Consider the following 7,130-nt stretch of genomic DNA (forward strand, 5'->3'; position numbering starts at 1 on the left):
TCAGGAAAAAACCATTCCGGAAGAATTTTTCAGAAATTTTGCAAAAACCAAGGCTATCCTCTACCGAAACTTGTGAAATTCCGGCCTAATTTCTGCAATTTCATTCTGGGTCCGTACTGCGCTGAAAAAAATTCACACAAGCACTTTCGTATGTTGTTTGCACCCAGGCAAGGAGAAACGTCCATAAACGAATGACAAAAAGAAGATACGGGGAAGGAAAGCCAGGACGTTTTGTTTTCGGAAAACCGGTTCTGTTCACTCTCGGTCTGGGACTTACTGCGCCTTACTCCTTGGGTATTTTGGTCTGAAATTTTTACCAGACACTCGTCACTGTGTCTGTTGAGTTTTGGCTGAGGTTTGAGCCCCAGATTCGTTCCACAAGATTGGAAATAAATTTTTTTTTCGTCACTGCCAAGGCTGAAAGGAAGGTTCGTCTGTGTGTGAAACTGTTTGATTTTTTTCGTGGGTGAATACTCATCCGTTTGACCTGAAATTTGTCCCGTTTTGTCCAAAATTCGGTGGAGATTCTTGGGTGGAATTTCAGGAAAAAACCATTCCGGAAGAATTTTTCATAAATTTTGCAAAAACCAAGGCTATCCTCTACCGAAACTTGTGAAATTCCTGCCTAATTTCTGCAATTTCATTCTGGGTCCGTGCTGCGCTGAAAAAAATTCACACAAGCACTTTCGTATGTTGTTTGCACCCAGGCAAGGAGAAACGTCCATAAACGAATCACAAAAAGAAGATACGGGGAAGGAAAGCCAGGACGTTTTGTTTTCGGAAAACCGGTTCTGTTCACTCTCGGTCTGGGACTTACTGCGCCTTACTCCTTGGGTATTTTGGTCTGAAATTTTTACCAGACACTCGTCACTGTGTCTGTTGAGTTTTGGCTGAGGTTTGAGCCCCAGATTCGTTCCACAAGATTGGAAATAAATTTTTTTTTCGTCACTGCCAAGGCTGAAAGGAAGGTTCGTCTGTGTGTGAAACTGTTTGATTTTTCTCGTGGGTGAATACTCATCCGTTTGACCTGAAATTTGTCCCGTTTTGTCCCATATTCGGTGGAGATTCTTGGGTGGAATTTCAGGAAAAAACCATTCCGGAAGAATTTTTCATAAATTTTGCAAAAACCAAGGCTATCCTCTACCGAAACTTGTGAAATTCCTGCCTAATTTCTGCAATTTCATTCTGGGTCCGTACTGCGCTGAAAAAAATTCACACAAGCACTTTCGTATGTTGTTTGCACCCAGGCAAGGAGGAACGTCCATAAACGAATCACAAAAAGAAGATACGGGGAAGGAAAGCCAGGACGTTTTGTTTTCGGAAAACCGGTTCTGTTCAGTCTCGGTCTGGGACTTACTACGCCTTACTCCTTGGGTATTTTGGTCTGAAATTTTTACCAGACACTCGTCACTGTGTCTGTTGAGTTTTGGCTGAGGTTTGAGCCCCAGATTCGTCCCACAAGATTGGCAATAAATTTTTTATTCGTCACTGCCAGGGCTGAAAGGAATGTTCGTCTGTGTGTGAAACTGTTTGCTTTTTTTCGTGGGTGAATACTCATCCGTTTGACCTGAAATTTGTCCCGTTTTGTCCCAAATTCGGTGGAGATTCTTGGGTGGAATTTCAGGAAAAAACCATTCCGGAAGAATTTTTCATAAATTTTGCAAAAACCAAGGCTATCCTCTACCGAAACTTGTGAAATTCCGGCCTATTTCTGCAATTTCATTCTGGGTCCGTACTGCGCTGAAAAAAATTCACACAAGCACTTTCGTATGTTGTTTGCACCCAGGCAAGGAGGAACGTCCATAAACGAATCACAAAAAGAAGATACGGGGAAGGAAAGCCAGGACGTTTTGTTTTCGGAAAACCGGTTCTGTTCACTCTCGGTCTGGGACTTACTGCGCCTTACTCCTTGGGTATTTTGGTCTGAAATTTTTACCAGACACTCGTCACTGTGTCTGTTGAGTTTTGGCTGAGGTTTGAGCCCCAGATTCGTTCCACAGGATTGGAAATAAATTTTTTTTTCGTCACTGCCAAGGCTGAAAGGAAGGTTCGTCTGTGTGTGAAACTGTTTGATTTTTTTCGTGGGTGAATACTCATCCGTTTGACCTGAAATTTGTCCCGTTTTGTCCCAAATTCGGTGGAGATTCTTGGGTGGAATTTCAGGAAAAAACCATTCCGGAAGAATTTTTCATAAATTTTGCAAAAACCTAGGCTATCCTCTACCGAAACTTGTGAAATTCCGAACTAATTTCTGCAATTTCATTCTGGGTCCGTACTGCGCTGAAAAAAATTCACACAAGCACTTTCGTATGTTGTTTGCACCCAGGCAAGGAGGAACGTCCATCAACGAATCACAGAGAGAGGATACGGGGAAGAAAAGCCAGGACGTTTTGTTTTCGGAAAACCGGTTCTGTTCAGTCTCGGTCTGGGACTTACTGCGCCTTACTCCTTGGGTATTTTCGTCTGAAATTTTTACCAGACACTCGTCACTGTGTCTGTTGAGTTTTGGCTGAGGTTTGAGCCCCAGATTCGTCCCACAAGATTGGCAATAAATTTTTTATTCGTCACTGCCAGGGCTGAAAGGAAGGTTCGTCTGTGTGTGAAACTGTTTGATTTTTATCGTGGGTGAATACTCATCCGTTTGACCTGAAATTTGTCCCGTTTTGTCCCAAATTCGGTGGAGATTCTTGGGTGGAATTTCAGGAAAAAACCATTCCGGAAGAATTTTTCATAAATTTTGCAAAAACCAAGGCTATCCTCTACCGAAACTTGTGAAATTCCGGCCTATTTCTGCAATTTCATTCTGGGTCCGTACTGCGCTGAAAAAAATTCACAAAAGCACTTTCGTATGTTGTTTGCACCCAGGCAAGGAGGAACGTCCATAAACGAATCACAAAAAGAAGATACGGGGAAGAAAAGCCAGGACGTTTTGTTTTCGGAAAACCAGTTCTGTTCACTCTCGGTCTGGGACTTACTGCGCCTTACTCCTTGGGTATTTTCGTCTGAAATTTTTACCAGACACTCGTCACTGTGTCTGTTGAGTTTTGGCTGAGGTTTGAGCCCCAGATTCGTCCCACAAGATTGGCAATAAATTTTTTATTCGTCACTGCCAGGGCTGAAAGGAAGGTTCGTCTGTGTGTGAAACTGTTTGATTTTTATCGTGGGTGAATACTCATCCGTTTGACCTGAAATTTGTCCCGTTTTGTCCCAAATTCGGTGGAGATTCTTGGGTGGAATTTCAGGAAAAAACCATTCCGGAAGAATTTTTCATAAATTTTGCAAAAACCAAGGCTATCCTCTACCGAAACTTGTGAAATTCCGGCCTATTTCTGCAATTTCATTCTGGGTTCGTACTGCGCTGAAAAAAATTCACAAAAGCACTTTCGTATGTTGTTTGCACCCAGGCAAGGAGGAACGTCCATAAACGAATCACAAAAAGAAGATACGGGGAAGAAAAGCCAGGACGTTTTGTTTTCGGAAAACCAGTTCTGTTCACTCTCGGTCTGGGACTTACTGCGCCTTACTCCTTGGGTATTTTCGTCTGAAATTTTTACCAGACACTCGTCACTGTGTCTGTTGAGTTTTGGCTGAGGTTTGAGCCCCAAATTCGTCCCACAAGATTGGCAATAAATTTTTTATTCGTCACTGCCAGGGCTGAAAGGAAGGTTCGTCTGTGTGTGAAACTGTTTGCTTTTTTTCGTGGGTGAATACTCATCCGTTTGACCTGAAATTTGTCCCGTTTTGTCCCAAATTCGGTGGAGATTCTTGGGTGGAATTTCAGGAAAAAACCATTCCGGAAGAATTTTTCATAAATTTTGCAAAAACCAAGGCTATATCCTCTACCGAAACTTGTGAAATTCCGGCCTATTTCTGCAATTTCATTCTGGGTCCGTACTGCGCTGAAAAAAATTCACACAAGCACTTTCGTATGTTGTTTGCACCCAGGCAAGGAGGAACGTCCATAAACGAATCACAAAAACAGGATAAGGGGAAGAAACGCCAGGACGTTTTGTTTTCGGAAAACCGGTTCTGTTCACTCTCGGTCTGGGACTTACTGCGCCTTACTCCTTGGGTATTTTGGTCTGAAATTTTTACCAGACACTCGTCACTGTGTCTGTTGAGATTTGGCTGAGGTTTGAGCCCAGGTTCGTCCCACAAGATTGGCAAGAAATTTTTTATTCGTCACTGCCAGGGCTGAAAGGAAGGTTCGTCTGTGTGTGAAACTGTTTGATTTTTATCGTGGGTGAATACTCATCCGTTTGACCTGAAATTTGTCCCGTTTTGTCCCAAATTCGGTGGAGATTCTTGGGTGGAATTTCAGGAAAAAACCATTCCGGAAGAATTTTTCATAAATTTTGCAAAAACCAAGGCTATCCTCTACCGAAACTTGTGAAATTCCGGCCTAATTTCTGCAATTTCATTCTGGGTCCGTACTGCGCTGAAAAAAATTCACACAAGCACTTTCGTATGTTGTTTGCACCCAGGCAAGGAGGAACGTCCATAAACGAATCACAGAGAGAGGATATGGGGAAGAAAAGCCAGGACGTTTTTTTTTCGGAAAACCGGTTCTGTTCAGTCTCGGTCTGGGACTTACTACGCCTTACTCCTTGGGTATTTTGGTCTGAAATTTTTACCAGACACTCGTCACTGTGTCTGTTGAGTTTTGGCTGAGGTTTGAGCCCCAGATTCGTCCCACAAGATTGGCAATAAATTTTTTATTCGTCACTGCCAGGGCTGAAAGGAAGGTTCGTCTGTGTGTGAAACTGTTTGATTTTTTTCGTGGGTAAATACTCATCCGTTTGACCTGAAATTTCTCCCGTTTTGTCCCAAATTCGGTGGAGATTCTTGGGTGGAATTTCAGGAAAAAACCATTCCGGAAGAATTTTTCAGAAATTTTGCAAAAACCAAGGCTATCCTCTACCGAAACTTGTGAAATTCCGGCCTAATTTCTGCAATTTCATTCTGGGTCCGTACTGCGCTGAAAAAAATTCACACAAGCACTTTCGTATGTTGTTTGCACCCAGGCAAGGAGGAACGTCCATAAACGAATCACAAAAAGAGGATACGGGGAAGAAACGCCAGGACGTTTTGTTTTCGGAAAACCGGTTCTGTTCACTCTCGGTCTGGGACTTACTGTGCCTTACTCCTTGGGTATTTTGGTCTGAAATTTTTACCAGACACTCGTCACTGTGTCTGTTGAGTTTTGGCTGAGGTTTGAGCCCCAGATTCGTCCCACAAGACTGGCAATAAATTTTTTATTCGTCACTGCCAGGGCTGAAAGGAAGGTTCGTCTGTGTGTGAAACTGTTTGATTTTTATCGTGGGTGAATACTCATCCGTTTGACCTTAAATTTGTCCCGTTTTGTCCCAAATTCGGTGGAGATTCTTGGGTGGAATTTCAGGAAAAAACCATTCCGGAAGAATTTTTCAGAAATTTTGCAAAAACCAAGGCTATCCTCTACCGAAACTTGTGAAATTCCGGCCTAATTTCTGCAATTTCATTCTGGGTCCGTACTGCGCTGAAAAAAATTCACACAAGCACTTTCGTATGTTGTTTGCACCCAGGCAAGGAGGAACGTCCATAAATGAATCACACAAAGAAGATACGGGGAAGTAAAGCCAGGACGTTTTGTTTTCGGAAAACCGGTTCTGTTCACTCTCGGTCTGGGATTTACTGCGCCTTACTCCTTGGGTATTTTGGTCTGAAATTTTTACCAGACGCTCGTCACTGTGTCTCTTGAGTTTTGGCTGAGGTTTGAGCCCCAGATTCGTCCCACAAGATTGGAAATACATTTTTTATTCGTCACTGCCAGGGCTGAAAGGAAGGTTCGTCTGTGTGTGAAACTGTTTGATTTTTTTCGTGGGTAAATACTCATCCGTTTGACCTGAAATTTGTCCCGTTTTGTCCCAAATTCAGTGGAGATTTTTGGGTGGAATTTCAGGAAAAAACCATTCCGAAAGAATTTTTTAGAAATTTTGCAAAAACCAAGGCTATCCTCAACTGAAACTTGTGAATTTCCGGCCTAATTTCTGCAATTTCATTCTGGGTCCGTACTGCGCTGAAAAAAATTCACACAAGCACTTTCGTATGTTGTTTGCACCCAGGCAAGGAGGAACGTCCATAAACGAATCACAAAAAGAAGATACGGGGAAGAAAAGCCAGGACGTTTTGTTTTCGGAAAACCGGTTCTGTTCACTCTCGGTCTGGGACTTACTGCGCCTTACTCCTTGGGTATTTTCGTCTGAAATTTTTACCAGACACTCGTCACTGTGTCTGTTGAGTTTTGGCTGAGGTTTGAGCCCCAGATTCGTCCCACAAGATTGGCAATAAATTTTTTATTCGTCACTGCCAGGGCTGAAAGGAAGGTTCGTCTGTGTGTGAAACTGTTTGATTTTTCTCGTGGGTGAATACTCATCCGTTTGACCTGAAATTTGTCTCGTTTTGTCCCAAATTCGGTGGAGATTCTTGGTTGGAATTTCAGGAAAAAACCATTCCGGAAGAATTTTTCATAAATTTTTCAAAAACCAAGGCTATCCTCTACCGAAACTTGTGAAATTCCGGCCTAATTTCTGCAATTTAATTCTGGGTCCGTACTGCGCTGAAAAAAATTCACACAAGCACTTTCGTATGTTGTTTGCACCCAGGCAAGGAGGAACGTCCATAAACGAATCACAAAAACAGGATAAGGGGAAGAAACGCCAGGACGTTTTGTTTTCGGAAAACCGGTTCTGTTCACTCTCGGTCTGGGACTTACTGCGCCTTACTCCTTGGGTATTTTGGTCTGAAATTTTTACCAGACACTCGTCACTGTGTCTGTTGAGATTTGGCTGAGGTTTGAGCCCAGGTTCGTCCCACAAGATTGGCAAGAAATTTTTTATTCGTCACTGCCAGGGCTGAAAGGAAGGTTCGTCTGTGTGTGAAACTGTTTGATTTTTATCGTGGGTGAATACTCATCCGTTTGACCTGAAATTTGTCCCGTTTTGTCCCAAATTCGGTGGAGATTCTTGGGTGGAATTTCAGGAAAAAACCATTCCGGAAGAATTTTTCATAAATTTTGCAAAAACCAAGGCTATCCTCTACCGAAACTTGTGAAATTCCGGCCTAATTTCTGCAATTTCATTCTGGGTCCG

The sequence above is a fragment of the Phaseolus vulgaris genome, chromosome 10 (assembly GCF_051622355.1).
Source record: "Phaseolus vulgaris cultivar YP4 chromosome 10, ASM5162235v1, whole genome shotgun sequence".
In the NCBI taxonomy this organism is placed as follows: domain Eukaryota; kingdom Viridiplantae; phylum Streptophyta; class Magnoliopsida; order Fabales; family Fabaceae; genus Phaseolus; species Phaseolus vulgaris.